The sequence below is a fragment of the Arachis ipaensis genome, chromosome B3, assembly GCF_059453495.1.
Source record: "Arachis ipaensis isolate K30076 ecotype BB chromosome B3, ASM5945349v1, whole genome shotgun sequence".
NCBI classification, from domain to species: Eukaryota; Viridiplantae; Streptophyta; class Magnoliopsida; order Fabales; family Fabaceae; genus Arachis; species Arachis ipaensis.
Window position 1 is genome coordinate 31143570 of NC_142438.1, and position 16272 is coordinate 31159841.

At 37.8% G+C, this 16272-nt stretch overlaps 1 non-coding gene across 1 annotated transcript; it reads right to left on the reverse strand.

The window, feature by feature from the left end:
- Nucleotides 1–1445: 1445 nt before the first annotated feature.
- Nucleotides 1446–1549, reverse strand: LOC148570194 (small nucleolar RNA R71). The gene has a single exon (XR_015908043.1). It is a non-coding gene; the product is annotated as a small nucleolar RNA R71 (small nucleolar RNA).
- Nucleotides 1550–16272: the final 14723 nt, after the last annotated feature.

A 16272-nucleotide genomic window follows, 5' to 3' on the forward strand; every position in this document is an offset into this window, starting at 1 on the left:
AATTAGTTGTTTCTTGTTAGTCAAGCCAAAATTTCAATTTAAAAATTCTATCTTTTCAAATCTTTTTCAAAAATCAAATCTTTTTCATTTTTTCTTCTTAATACTTTCGAATTTCTTAAATAAATTTTTCAAAATCTTTTTCTTAATTTTTATTTCATAATTTTTGAAATCATTGCTAACATTTAATGTTTTGATTCAAAAATTTCAGGTTTGTTACTTTCCTATTAAGAAAGGTTCAATCTTTAAATTCTAGAATCATATCTTTTAGTTTCTTATTAGTCAAGTTATCAACTTTAATTTTAAAAATCAAATCTTTTTAATTTTCTTTTCAATCTTTTTTAAAATAAATTTCAATCATATCTCTTTCAAAATTTAATTTCAAAATCTTTTTCTAACTTCTTATCCTTTCAAAATTGATTTTCAAATCTTTTTCAATTAACCACTTGATTTGTCTATTTTAATTTTAAAAAGTTTACTATTTCTTATATTTTTCAAAACCACTTAACTACTTCTCTCTCTCATTAATTTCGAAAACAACTAACCACTTTTTCAAAATTCTTTTTAATTAACTAATTGTTTTAAATTCTAATTTTATTTTATTTCTTTTCTTAAAATTTGAATTCTAACTTAATTAATTAAATAAAAATAAAAATATTTTTCTTCTCCCTCTTTTTAATATTCGAATAACTCTCTCTCTCTCATCTCTTTCTATTTATTTTATTTATTTACTAACACTTCTCTTCTACTCATAATTCGAACCTTTTCACTCTCTCTGTGTTCGAATTCCTCTTATTCTCTCTCTACCTCATTCTTCTATTCTTCCATTCTTCTACTCACATAAAGGAATCTCTATACTGTGACATAGAGGATTCTTCTTCTTCTTCTGTTCTCTTCTTTTTCATATGAGCAGGAACAAGGATAAGAACATTTTTGTTGAAGCTGATCCGGAATCTGAAAGGACTCTGAAGAGGAAGCTAAGAGAAGCTAAAGTACAACACTCTGGAGAGGACCTTACAGAAATTTTCGAAAAAGAAGAAGACATGGCATCCAAAAATAACAACAATGGTGGAGATGCAAGGAAGATGCTTGGTGACTTTACTGCACCAACTTCCGACTTCTATGGAAGAAGCATCTCAATTCCTGCAATTGGAGCAAACAACTTTGAGCTTAAGCCTCAATTAGTTTCTCTAATGCAGCAGAATTGCAAGTTTCATAGACTTCCATTGGAAGATCCTCATCAGTTCTTAGCTGAATTCTTGCAGATCTGTGACACTGTTAAGACTAATAGGGTTAATTCCGAGGTCTACAGACTTATGCTTTTCTCCTTTGCTGTAAGAGACAGAGCTAGGATATGGTTGGACTCACAACCTAAAGAAAGCCTGAACTCTTGGAAAAAGTTGGTCAATACTTTCTTAGCCAAATTTTTTCCACTTCAAAAGATGAGCAAGCTCAGAGTGGAAGTCCAAACCTTCATACAGAAGGAAGGTGAATCCCTCTATGAAGCTTGGAAAAGATACAAGTAATTGATCAGAAGGTGTCCTTCTGACATGCTTTCAGAATGGAGCATCCTATGTATATTCTATGATGGTCTGTCTGAATTGTCCAAGATATCATTGGACCACTCTGCTGGTGGATCTCTTCATCTGAAAAAATGCCTACAGAAGCTCAGGAACTCATTGAAATGGTTGCAAATAACCAGTTCATGTACACTTCTGAAAGAAATCCTGTGAATAATGTGATGACTCAGAAGAAAGGAGTTCTTGAGATTGATACTCTGAATGCCATATTGGCTCAGAATAAAATATTGACTCAGCAAGTTAATATGATTTCTCAGAATCTGACTGGAATGCAAGCTGCATCCGGCAGTACTAAAGAAGCTTCATCTGAAGGAGAAGCTTATGACCCTGAGAATCCTGGAATGGAAGAGGTGAATTACATGGGAGAATCCTATGGAAACACTTACAATCCTTCATGGAAGAATCATCCTAATTTCTCATGGAAGGATCAGCAGAAGCCTAATCAAGGCTTTAATAATAATAATGGTGGGAGAAATAGGTTTTGGCAATAGCAAGCCTTTTCCATCATCTTCTGAGCAACAGACAGAGAATTCTAAGCAGAACCTCTCTGACTTAGCAACCATAATCTCTGATCTATCTAAGACCACTCTCAGTTTCATAACTAAAACAAGGTCCTCCATTAGAAATTTAGAAGCACAAGTGGGTCAGCTGAGTAAAAGAGTTATTGATATCCCTCCTAGTACTCTCCCAAGTAATACAGAAGAGAATCCAAAGAGAGAGTGCAAGGCCATCAATATACCCAAAGTGGCCGAACCTATAGAGGAGGAAGAGGCAGTGATTCCAGTTAGGAAGACCTCAATGGAAATCCACTGACCACTAAAGAGTTCCCTAATGAGGAACCAAAGGAATCTGAGGCTCATACAGAGACCATAGAGATTCCACTGAACTTACTGTTGCCATTCATGAGCTCTGATGAGTATTCTTCCTCTGAAGAGGATGAAGATATTATTGAAGAGCAAGTTACTCAATATCTAGGAGCAATCATGAAGCTGAATGCCAAGTTATTTGGTAATGAGACTTGGGAGGATGAACCTCCGTTGCTCATCAATGAACTGAATGCTTTGGTTCAACAGAAATTACCTCAGAAGAAACCGGATCCCGAAAAGTTCTTAATACCTTGTACCATAAGCACCATGACTTTTGAGAAGGCTCTGTGTGACCTGGGATCAGGAATAAACCTCATGTCACTCTTTGTAATGGAGAAACTAAGGATCTTTGAGGTACAAGCTGCAAGAATCTCACTAGAGATGGCAAACAAATCAAGGAAACAAGCTTATGTACTTGTAGAGGATGTCTTAGTGAAGGTTGAAGGCCTGTACATCCTTGCTGATTTTATAATCCTAGACACTGGGAAGGAAGAGGATGAATCCATTATCCTTGGAAGACCCTTCCTAGCCACAGCAAAAGCTGTGATTGATGTGGACAGAGGAGAGTTAGTCCTTCAATTGAATGAGAACTACCTTGTGTTTAAGGCTCAAGGATCTTCTTCTGTAACCGTGGAGAGGAAGCATGAAAAGCTTCTCTCAATACAGAGTCAAACAGAGCCCCCACACTCAACTTCTAAGTTTGGTGTTGGGAGGTGATGAGCGAATATTTTATACGCTTTTTGGGGTTAATTTCATGTAGTTTTTAGTATGTTTTAGTTAGTTTTTAGTATATTTTTATTAGTTTCTAGGTAAAATTCATATTTCTGGACTTTACTATGAGTTTGTGTGTTTTTCTATAATTTCAGGTATTTTCTGGCTGAAATTGAGGGAGCTGAGCAAAAATCTGATTCAGGCTGAAAAAGGACTGCTGATGCTGTTAGATTCTGACCTCCCTGCACTAGGAATGGATTTTTTGGAGATACAGGAGTCTAATTGGCGCGCTCTTAATTGCGTTGGAAAGTAGACATCCAGAGCTTTCCAGCAATATATAATAGTTCTTACTTTGTTCAAGGATAGACGATGTAAACTGGCGTTCAACGCCAATTCCATGTTGCATTCTGGCGTTAAACGCCAGAAACAGGCTACAAGTTGGAGTTAAACGCCAGAAACAGGTTACAACCTGGCGTTTAACTCTAGAAATAGCTTAGGCACGTGTAAAGCTCAAGTCTCAGCCCCAGCACACACCAAGTGGGGCCCAGAAGTGGATTTCTACACTATCTATCTTAGTTTACTCATTTTTTGTAAACCTAGGTTACTAGTTGAGTATTTAAACAACTTTTAGAGATTTATTTTGTACCTCATGACATTTTAGATCTGAACTTTGTACTGTTTGACGGCATGAGTCTCTAAACTCCATTGTTGGGGGTGAGGAGCTCTGCTGTGTCTTGATGAATTAATGTAATTATTTCTGTTTTCTATTCAAACACGCTTGTTTCTATCTAAGATGTTCATTCGCACTTTAATATGATGGATGTGATGATCCGTGACACTCATCACCATTCTCAACCTATGAACACGTGCCTGACAACCACCTCTGTTCTACCTTCGATTGAATGAGTATCTCTTGGATTCCTTAATCAGAATCTTCGTGGTATAAGCTAGAATCCATTGGCAGCATTCTTGAGAATCCAGAAAGTCTAAACCTTGTCTGTGGTATTCCGAGTAGGATTCAGGGATTGAATGATTGTGACGAGCTTCAAACTCGCGAGTGCTGGGCGTAGTGACAAACACAAAAGGATCACTGAATCCTATTCCAGTATGATCGAGAACCGACAGATGATTAGCCATGCAGTGACAGCGCGTTGGACCATTTTCACTGAGAGGATGGATGGTAGCCATTGACAACGGTGATCCACCAATACACAGCTTGCCATAGGAGGAACCTTGCATGCGTGAAGAAGAAGACAGGAAAAAAGCAGAGATTCATAAGACAAAGCATCTCCAAAACTCCAACATATTCTCCATTACTGCATAACAAGTATTATTTAATCCATGCTCTCTTATTCATTTGCAAGTCAACTGATAATTATAATTAATATCCTGACTAAGAGTTGCAAGATAACCATAGCTTGCTTCAAACCAACAATCTCCGTGGGATCGATCCTTACTCATGTAAGGTATTACTTGGACGACCCAGTGCACTTGCTGGTTAGTGGTATGAGTTGTGAAAAGTGTGATTCACAATTTGTGCACCAAGTTTTTGGCGCCGTTGCCGGGGATTGTTCGAGTTTGGACAAAAGACGGTTTATTTTGTTGTTTAGATTAGGAAAAATTTATCTTTTTAGTTTAGAGTCACTAAAATTGCGTATTCTATTATTGTTTTTGGTTGAAATTTTCTTTTTAATCTTTATTTTCTCTTTTTAAAATTTTCAAAAATTTTTATAAACTAATAATTGAGTTTAGTTTCTTATTTTAAGTTTGGTGTCAATTGCATGTTTTTATTTTCTTTTAAATTTTCGAATTTGTGTTCATTGTTCTTTCTTAATTTTCAAGTTGTTCTTGCTATTTTTCTTGTTTGATCTTTAGTTTTTCTTGTTCTGTGTATTTTCTTATTTTTCTTGTGCTTTTTCAAAATATCAGTTTTCAAAAAAAATTTATTTATTAAATACCTTGTTAAAACACGTTAAATTTATAGCTCAATTGACTAGAGTGTTGACGTTAGAATTTTTGCTGGTAAAGAATTTTATAAAAACAGTCGCGTTGTAGATATAGTTTCTAAACCAACAGAAATCCCTTCGTGCAAACGTTTTGGTTGTCACAAGTAACAAACCCCTTAAAAATTGATAACCGAAGTATTTAAACCTCGGATCGTCTTCTCAAGGAACTGCAGGGAAGTATGTTCTTATTACTGGTTATGAAGATTGTAAATTGGGGTTTTGAAGATGAGGAACAAGTAATTTAAATGGCAAGTAAAATAAATAAATAACTGTAAAATAAACTTTTGGCAAGGTATGAGAAATTGGAAGTCCTATCCTAGTTATCCTTATCAATGGTGATGAGAATTGAGTCTTAATTCCACTTAGTTAACCTTTATTTAAAGCAAGGGAAGGTCAAGCGACTAATTAGTTTGATCTTCAGATCCTAGTTGCTTCCTAAGAAAAGATTGGGATTATTGAAGTTCAATTCAATTAGCAAAGATAACAATTATCAATCATGTTGAGTTTGATAACTCCTGAGTTACTGATTTCTTAACCATGACCGAAAGGGAAAAAGTAAATCCATTCGAATAAAAATGTCTTCAGATTGGAAGCAACAGTAACATAAATAAAAGAAAGCAATCATAAACTGAAATAACTCAAATAACATTAATTCAAAGAATAATCTGTAACATAGAAGAATTCATAAATTAAATTGAGAAAATAAATAAAAAGGAATATTGAACCTGATAAAAAGAGATAATCCTGAAAGCAAAAGAAATCCTAATTCTAAATCCTAAAAGAGATAGGAGAGAACCTCTCCCTCAAAACTACATCTAATTCATGAAAAGTAACTAATTGGAGACTCTTCTTTGAATGGATGCATTCCCCCACTTCATAACCTCTGATCTGTGCCTTCTGGGCTTGGATTTGGGCCAAAAAGGGCTTCAGAAATCGCTAGGAGCATTTTCTGTAATTTCTGGTGCGTGGCCTCTATCACGCATCCACGTGGGTCACGCGGTCGCGCCATCTGGAGTTTTTCTTATCAAGCGGTCGCTTCAGTCATGCGTCCGCGTCATATGCATTTTGCTCAAGGCGCGCGATCGCGTCAATCACGCGGTCGCGTCACTGCCATTTTGCGCTGGCATGCGGCCGCGTCGTCCATGCGACCGCGTCGCTGCCAGTTTCTTCAAAAACTCTGTTTTATGCTTTCCTTCTATTTTTGTATGTTTCCTTTCCATCCTTTAAGTCATTCCTGCCTTAGAAGATCTGAAATTACTCAACACATGAATCACGGCATCGAATGGTAATAAAAGGGGTAATTAAAATAATTATTTTTAAAGCATAAGAAACATGTTTTTCACATACATCACATAATAAGGAAGGGAAAAGTAAAACTATGCAATTTATATGAATAAGTGAGTGAAGAATTGAATAAATCACTAAATTGGGTACAAAATATATCATAAAATATGGGTTTATCAAGCGTTGTGCTTATGTTCTTGGTAATTGGCTATCTCCCTTTTAAAATCTCTTTTTCAAAAATAATTTTTCTTTGATTAAATCGTGTGCCAAACTTTAATTTTGGTGTTTTCTTGTTAATTTTTCTTTGGTTTTCAAAAATTTTATTTTGGTTTTCTAAAAATTTTAAGTTTGGTGTTCTATCTTCATGTTCTTGTTATTCTTGTGAGTCTTCAAGGTGTTCTTGAGTCTTCCTTGTGTTTTGATCTTAAAATTTTTAAGTTTGGTGTTCCTTGGTGTTTCCCTCCAAAATTTTAAAAAATAAGGAGTATTAGATCTAAAAATTTTAAGTTGTGTGTCTTTTATGTGTTTTTCTCTTTCATCATAAAATTCAAAAAAATAAAAAAATATCTTTTCTAACTATTTTTAAGCACATATTTCGAAATCTTTCATAAAAATTCAGATTTCAATTTCAAAATTTTATCTTATCATATCTTATTTGTCAAGTCTTTAAAATCATATCTTTTTCAAAAATATCCTAACCACTTTCTCTCTCCTCACTTTTTCGAAAATCCTCATAAAATATTTCTAATTCTCCTTTTTTATTGCAGTTTTTATTTTATTTTATTATTATTTCGAAAAATTTTTTATATAATAAAATAAATCCACATCATCTCCCTTTCTCCATCATGGACCTAAGTGGAAATGAATAGTCCAGAAGGACTCTGGGGTCATATGCTAACCCCACTACTGCTTCATATGGGAGTAGTATCTGTATACCCTCCATCGGAGTCAGTGGTTTTGAGTTGAATCCTCAGCTCATTATCATGGTGCAGCAAAGTTGTCAGTATTCCGGTCTTCCACAGGAAGAACCTACAGAGTTTCTGGCACAGTTTTTACAAATTGCTGACACAGTACATGATAAGGAAGTAGATCAGGATGTCTACAGACTATTACTGTTTCCATTTGCTGTAAAAGGCCAAGCTAAGAGGTGGTTAAATAACTAACCTAAGGCTAGCATAAGGACATGGAAACAGCTGTCAGAAAAATTCCTGAATCAATATTTCCCTCCAAAATGGATGACACAGCTAAGGCTGAACATCCAAGGCTTTAAACAAGGAGATAATGAATCTCTTTATGATGCCTGGGAGAGATACAGAGAGATGCTAAGAAAATGCCCCTCTGAAATATTTTTAGAGTGGGTGCAGTTAGACATCTTCTATTATGGGCTTACAGAGAAAGCTCAGATTTCTCTAAACCACTCAGCTGGTGGATCTATACACATGAGAAAGACAATTGAAGAAGCTCAAGAGCTCATTGATACAGTTGCCAGAAATCAGCATCTGTACCTAAGTAGTGAATCTTCCATGAAAGAAGAGGCTAAAACAATAACTGCTGAACTCAGTCCTGCAGAACAAATTACTGAATTCAATCAGCAATTAGATTTTCTAACAAAACAGCTGGCCGAATTCAAGGAGATACTACAAGACACAAGAATGGCTAATATGAATATGGAAGTATAGTTGAAGCAAACAGAACAGCAGTTATTAAAACAAATAACAGAAGAGTGCCAAGCAGTTCAATTAAGAAGTGGAAAAATATTAAATACCTCACTTCAAAGCAGCAGAAAGCCGAGAAATGAACAAACTGCTATCCAAAATCCCTCTGAGGATAGTAAGAGCCCAGAGAGGAATGATTCTGGCGCTCAAACGCCAGAAAATGGTAGAGAGCTGGCGCTAAACGCCCAACCCATGCTCAGTTCTGGCGTTCAAACGCCACAAACAAGCAAAGAGTTGGCGTTAAACGCCCAAGGGAAGCTCAGTTCTGGCGTTCAAACGCCAGAAACAGGTAAGGAGTTGGCGTCCAACGCCAATCCAGCTTCCACCCCTGGCATTCAAATGCCAGTGAGGGATCAGACACACACAAGTGCTGATAACAACCCCTCTAAAAAGGCTTCTCCAACCACCTCTGTAGGAAATAAACCTGTAGCAACCAAGGTTGAAGAATACAAAGCCAAAATGCCTTATCCTCAAAAACTTCGCCAAGAGGAGCAGGATAGGCAATTTGCTCGCTTTGCAGACTATCTCAAGACTCTTGAAATAAAGATTCTGTTTGCAGAGGCACTTGAGCAAATACCATCTTATGCCAAGTTCATGAAAGAGATCTTGAGTCATAAGAAGGATTGGAGAAAAACTGAAAGAGTTCTCCTCACTGAAGAATATAGTGCAGTCATTCTGAAAAGCTTCCCAGAAAAGCTTAAAGATCCCGAGAGCTTTTTGATACCATGCATATTAGAGGATAATTGCACCAAGACAGCTTTATGTGATATTGGGGCAAGCATCAACCTAATACCTGCATCCACTATCAGAAAGCTTGGTTTAACTGAAGAAGTCAAACCAACCCGGATATGTCTCCAACTTGCTGATGGCTCCATTAAATACCCATCAGGCGTGATTGAAGACTTGATTGTTAGGGTTGGGCCATTCGCCTTTCCCACTGACTTTGTAGTGCTGAAAATGGAGGAGCACAAGAGTGCTACTCTCATTCTAGGAAGACCTTTCCTAGCAACGAAACGAACTCTCATTGATGTCCAAAAGGGGGAAGTAACCCTGAGAGTCAATGAGGATGAGTTCAAGTTGAATGCTGTCAAAGCCATGCAGCATCCAGACACACCAAAAGACTGCATGAAAGTTGATCTTATTGACTCTTTGGTAGAGGAGATCAACATGGCTGAGAGTCTCGAATCAGAGCTAGAAGACATCTTTAAAGATGCTCAGCCTGATTTGGAGGATTCAGAGGAAATAAAAGAGCCTCTGGAAATTCCTCAGGAAGAGAAAAAACCTCCAAAACCCGAGCTTAAACCATTACCACCATCCCTGAAATATGCATTTCTGGGAGAAGGTGACACTTTTCCGGTGATCGTAAGCTCTGCTTTAAATCCACAGGAAGAGGTAGCACTAATTCAAGTGCTAAGGACACACAAGACAGCTCTTGGGTGGTCCATAAGTGACCTTAAGGGCATAAGCCCAGCTAGATGCATGCACAAGATCCTATTGGAGGATGATGCTAAGCCAGTGGTTCAACCACAGAGGCGGCTAAATTCAGCCATGAAGAAAGTGGTGCAGAAAGAGGTCACCAAGTTACTGGAGACTGAGATTATCTATCCCATTTCTGATAGCTCCTGGGTGAGCCCTGTCCAAGTTGTCCCTAAAAAGGGAGGCATGACAGTGGTTCATAATGAAAAAAATGAACTGGTTCCTACAAGAACAGTTACAGGGTGGCGCATGTGTATTGACTACAGAAGGCTCAATACAGCCACCAGAAAGGATCATTTTCCTTTACCATTCATAGACCAGATGCTAGAAAGACTAGCAGGTCATGATTATTACTATTTTCTGGATGGCTATTCAGGCTACAACCAAATTATAGTAGATCCCCAGGATCAAGAGAAAACAGCATTCACATGTCCATCTGGAGTATTTGCCTACAGAAGGATGACATTTGGGCTGTGTAATGCACCTGCAACTTTTCAGAGATGCATGCTCTCTATTTTCTCTGATATGGTGGAAAAATTTTCTAGAAGTCTTCATGGATGACTTCTCAGTATATGGAGACTCATTCAGCTCCTGTCTTGATCACCTGACATTGGTTTTGAAAAGATACCAAGAGACTAACCTGGTTTTAAACTGGGAAAAATGTCACTTTATGGTGACTGAAGGGATTGTCCTTGGGCACAAGATTTCGAACAAAGGAATAGAGGTGGATCAAGCTAAGGTAGAGGTAATTGAAAAATTACCACCACCTGCCAATGTTAAGGCAATCAGAAGCTTTCTGGGGCATGCAGGATTCTATAGGAGGTTTATAAAGGATTTTTCAAAAATTGCAAAACCTCTAAGCAACCTGCTAGCTGCTGACACGCCATTTGTGTTTGACACAGAGTGTCTGCAGGCGTTTGAAACTCTGAAAGCTAAGCTGGTCACAGTACCAGTTATTTCTGCACCAGACTAGACATTACCATTCGAACTAATGTGTGATGCCTGTGACCATGCCATTGGTGCAGTATTGGGGCAGAGGCATGACAAGCTTCTGCATGTCATTTATTATGCTAGCCGTATTTTAAATGATGCCCAGAAAAATTACACAACCACAGAAAAAGAATTGCTTACAGTGGTTTATGCCATTGACAAGTTTAGATCATACTTAGTAGGATCAAAAGTGATTGTGTACACTGACCATGCTACTCTTAAATATCTACTTACAAAGCAGGATTCAAAACCCAGGCTCATAAGATGGGTGTTGCTTCTGCAAGAGTTTGATATAGAAATAAGAGACAGAAAAGAGACAGAGAACCAAGTGGCTGATCATCTGTCCCGGATAGAACCAGTAGAAGGGGCGTCCTTTCCCTCTATTGAGATCTCTGAAACCTTTCTGGATGAGCATTTGTTCGCCATTCAGGAAACACCATGGTTTGCAGACATTACAAACTATAAAGCTGCAAGGTTCATACCCAAGGAGTACAGCAGACAACAAAAGAAAAAATTAATTACTGATGCAGAGTACTACTTGTGGGATGAACCCTATCTCTTTAAGAGATGTGCAGACAGAAGAATCTGTAGGTGTGTGCCTAGAGAAGAAGCACAGAGGATCTTATGGCATTGCCATGGGTCACAATATGGAGGTCATTTCGGAGGTGAGCGAATAGCCACCAAGGTCCTCCAATGTAGTTTCTACTGACCTACACTCTATAGAGATTCCTGAGAGTTTGTACGTAACTGTGACAGTTGCCAGAGAGCTGGTAATCTGCCTCATGGTTACGCCATGCCTCAACAAGGAATCTTGGAGATTGAGTTGTTTGATGTATGGGGTATTGACTTCATGGGGCCTTTCCCACCATCATACTCAAATACTTATATTCTGGTGGCAGTCGACTATGTATCCAAATGGGTAGAGGCCATTGTCACACCCACTAATGATACTAAGACAGTGCTGAAGTTCCTCCAGAAATATATCTTCAGCAGGTTTGGTGTCCCTAGAGCACTAATTAGTGATGGGGGCACTCACTTCTGCAACAAACAGCTTTACTCTGCTATGGTCCGGTATGGAATTAACCACAAGGTGGCAACTCCATGTCATCCAAAGATAAATGGGCAAGCTGAAATCTCTAATAGAGAACTAAAAAGAATCCTGGAACGGACAGTAAGTACCCGTAGAAAGGATTGGGCGAGAAGCTTGGATGATGCTCTGTGGGCTTACAGAACAGCATTCAAGACTCCTATAGGGACCTTTCCATACCAGCTTGTGTATGGTAAGGCCTGTCATCTGCCCGTGGAACTGGAGCATAAGGCCTACTGGGCAACCAGATTCCTAAACTTTGATGCCAGATTAGCTGGAGAAAAAAGATTACTCCAGCTAAATGAGCTAGAGGAATTCAGACTCACTGCTTTTGAAAATGCCAAGCTTTACAAAGAGAAAGCAAAAAGGTGACATGACAGAAAGCTGTCATCTAGAGTCTTTGAACCAGGACAGAAGGTTCTGCTGTTTAACTCTAGGCTCCGGCTATTCCCCGGGAAATTGAAATCCCGGTGGAGGGGAACATATGTGATTACAAGTGTGTCACCATATGGCTATGTGGAGCTTCAAGACATTGATTCTAATAAGAAGTTCATTGTTAATGGACAGAGAATCAAGCATTATCTTGAAGGCAATGTTGAGCAAGAGTGCTCAAGGCTGAGGCTAGATTAAAAGCTCAGCACGGTCCAGTTAAAGACAATAAAGAAGTGCTTGCTGGGAGGCAACCCAGCCATTAGCAAAACTTTTTCTTATTAATTTTTTTATATATACAGGTTTAAATATAAATAATCTTCAAGGTAAAGAATCAATTTTATAAGTTCACAGGGTTGTAGAATGATTCAGAATACAAAACAGCAAAAAGAAGCTCACTGGTGCGAAAAAGCCAGTAAAAGCTGTTTTGGGCATTAAACGCCCAAAAGGAGCATCTACTGGGCGTTTAACGCCAGTAGAGATAGCCATCTGGGCGTTAAATGCCAGAAAGAAGTAGCTTCTGGGCGTTTAACGCCAGATTTACAGCATCCTGGGCGTTCAGAAAACGCCCAGTGACAAAGGAGTTTCTGGCGTTTAACGCCAGCTAGAAGCAATAGCTAGGCGTTAAACGCCCAGACCAAGCACCAATTGGGCGTTAAACTCCCAAAACATGTAGCAGTTGGCCGTTTAACGTAGAATTGTGGGGAGTAGGTAATTTCGTTTTCACTTCAAATTTTTTCCCTTTTTCATGCTTCAATTCATGATTTCTTGCATAAATATATTACAAATCCTAATTTTTCAAATCCTTTTTCAAAGATATCAAATGTATCTTAATTCTAAACATAAACCTTTTTTAAAAATCCTCTTCAACCTCTTTTCAAATCTTTTTCAAAATAAATCTATCTCTTTTCCTTCTCAAATTTTTTTTCAACTCATCAATATCTTTTTCAAATCTTCACAATATCTCTTTCCAAACAAAGCTATCTTTTTCAAATATCTTTCATATTATTCATATCTTTTAAATTTTAAAGTTCATCCTTTTCCTATCATACTTATCTTTTACAAATCATATCTTCTATCATATCTTCTTCAAAATTTTCGAAACCCACCCCCCTTCCCTTTAAATCCTAGTTTGGCCTCCCCCCCACCTTCACAATTCGGACTTGGCTCTCCTCATATCCCTCTTTTTTCCTTTCTTTTTCTTGAGAACAAGCAAACCTCTAAGTTTGGTGTGTTTATCCGTGATCACTAAGCCAATACCCACTAAGATCATGGCTCCTAAGGGAAAACAAACCAACTCAACAGGAAAGAAAGAGAATATTCCAAAACTACTTTGGAATCAAGGGAAGTTCTTAACCAAAGAACATTCAGACCATTACTACAAAATAATGGGTCTAAGGTCAGTGATCCCGGAAGTTAAATTCGATCTGAAAGAAGACGAATATCCGGAGATCTAAGAGCAAATTCGAAACAGGAGCTGGGAAGTCCTAGCTAATCCTGAAACAAAGGTGGGAAGAAACATGGTTCAGAAATTCTACGCAAATCTGTGGCAGACGGTCAGGCAGAGAATAGCTGAAACCGCATTCTATGACTATAGAACTCTGGTCAGAGGAAAGATTGTTCACACCCACCCTGACAAAATAAGGGAGATCTTCAAGCTGCCTCAACTACAAGATGACCCAGACTCCTTTAATAGGAGAATGATGAGATCAAACCTGAGCTTGGACAAAATCCTAGAGGACATATGCCTCCCTGGAGCCAAATGGACAACCAACAAAAAGGGTGTCCCAAACCAACTCAAAAGAGGAGATCTCAAACCAGTCGCCAGAGGCTGGCTGGACTTCATTGGGCGCTCTACACTGCCCACTAGCAACTGCTCTGAGGTCACCATCAGAAGAGCAGTGATGATTCATTGTATTATACTGGAAAAAGAAGTGGAAGTTCATCAGCTGATTGCTTGTGAGCTTTACAAAATTGCAAACAAGAACTCCAAAGATGCCAGATTGGCTTATCCAAGCTTGGTCTCTCTGTTATGTAAAGATGCTGGGATAAAAATGGGAGTAGATGAGTATATCTCAGTTGAGCAACCAATCACCAAAAAGTCTATAGAAGGACAACAAGTGCAGGATGACCCCATCAAGAGGAGAGCACAGGAGTTCCTCCCAGAAATCCCTCAAATTGAATACTGGAAGCGCCTAGAAGCATCTGTCACCAAGTTGCAAGAAGTTATGGATCAACTAAAGGAAGAACAACAAAATCAAAACAGCATGCTCTGCAAACTGCTTAGAGAACAAGAAGAGCAAGGGCGTGAACTGAAGGAATTGAAGCGCCAGAAGCTTTTTCTTGAAGGGCCAAGCACTCCACATACTAAAGAGGCATCCACCTCCCAAATTCAAGGTTGTTGAGTTCTAATCTTAGCCTTAACTCTGTGATAATTATTAGAAATTTACCTTAGAAGTCATATATGAGTAGTAGTAATTAGTATTTCTATTTTGATTTTATCTCTAATTAAGCTATAATTTATTTTTCTCATCATCATCAAACATGATAAAATAGCAGATTTTTAGAATAAGGATGCAATATTTTTTTTTTTCGAGTTTTTAATAAGGAAAATTCTAATTATTAATATGTGGTGGCAATGCTTTTTGTCTTCTGAATGAATGTCTGAACAGTGCATATTTTTTATATTGAATTTTGTGAATGCTAAAATTGTTGGCTCTTGAAAGAATGATGAATAAGAGAAATATTATTGATAATCTAAAAAATCATAAAATTGATTCTTAAAGCAAGAAAAAGCAGTGAATAACAAAAGCTTGAAAAAAAAGGCAGCAAAAAAAGCCAAAAGCTCTTAAAACCAAAAGGAAAGGGTAATAAAAAGAATCCAAGGCTTTGAGCATCAGTGGATAGGAGGGCCTCAAGGAATAAAATTCTGGCCTAAGTGGCTAAACCAAGTTGTCCCTAACTATGTGCTTGTGGCGTGAAGGTGTCAAGTAAAAACTTGAGACGGAGCGGTTAAAGTCAAGATCCAAGGCAAAAACAGAGTGTGCTTAAGAACCCTGGATACCTCTAATTGGGGACTTTAGAAAAGCTGAGTCACAATCTGAAAAGGTTCACCCAATTATGTGTCTATGGCATTTATGTATCCGGTGGTAATACTGGAAAACAAAGTGCTTAGGGCCACGGCCAAGACTCATAAAGTAGCTGTGTTCAAGAATCAACATACTAAACTAGGAAATTCAATAATACTATCTGAATTCTGAGTTCCTATGGATGCCAATCATTTTGAACTTCAAAGGATAAAGTGAGATGCCAAAACTGTTCGGAAGCAAAAAGCTACTAGTCCCGCTCACCTAATTAGAATCTGAGCTTCACTTAAAACTCTGAGATATTATTGCTTCTTAATTTCTTTTTATCCTCTTTTTATTTGTCTAGTTGCTTGTGGACAAGCAACAGTTTAACTTTAGTGTTGTGATGAGCGGATATTTTATACGCTTTTTGGGGTTAATTTCATGTAGTTTTTAGTATGTTTTAGTTAGTTTTTAGTATATTTTTATTAGTTTCTAGGTAAAATTCATATTTCTGGACTTTACTATAAGTTTGTGTGTTTTTCTGTAATTTCAGGTATTTTCTGGCTGAAATTGAGGGAGCTGAGCAAAAATCTGATTCAGGCTGAAAAAGGACTGCTGATGCTGTTGGATTCTGACCTCCCTGCACTCGGAACGGATTTTTTGGAGCTACAGAAGTCCAATTGGTGCGCTCTTAATTGCGTTGGAAAGTAGACATCCAGGACTTTCCAGCAATATATAATAGTCCATACTTTGTTCAAGGATAGATGACATAAATTGGCGTTCAACGCCAGTTTCATGTTGCATTCTGGCGTTAAACGCCAGAAACAGGTTACAAGTTGGAGTTAAACGCCAGAAACAAGTTACAACCTGGTGTTTAACTCTAGAAACAGCCTAGGCACGTGTAAAGCTCAAGTCTCAGCCCCAGCACATACGAAGTGGGACCCAGAAGTGGATTTCTACACTATATATCTTAGTTTACTCATTTTCTGTAAACCTAGGTTACTAGTTGAGTATTTAAACAACTTTTAGAGATTTATTTTGTACCTCATGATATTTTAGATCT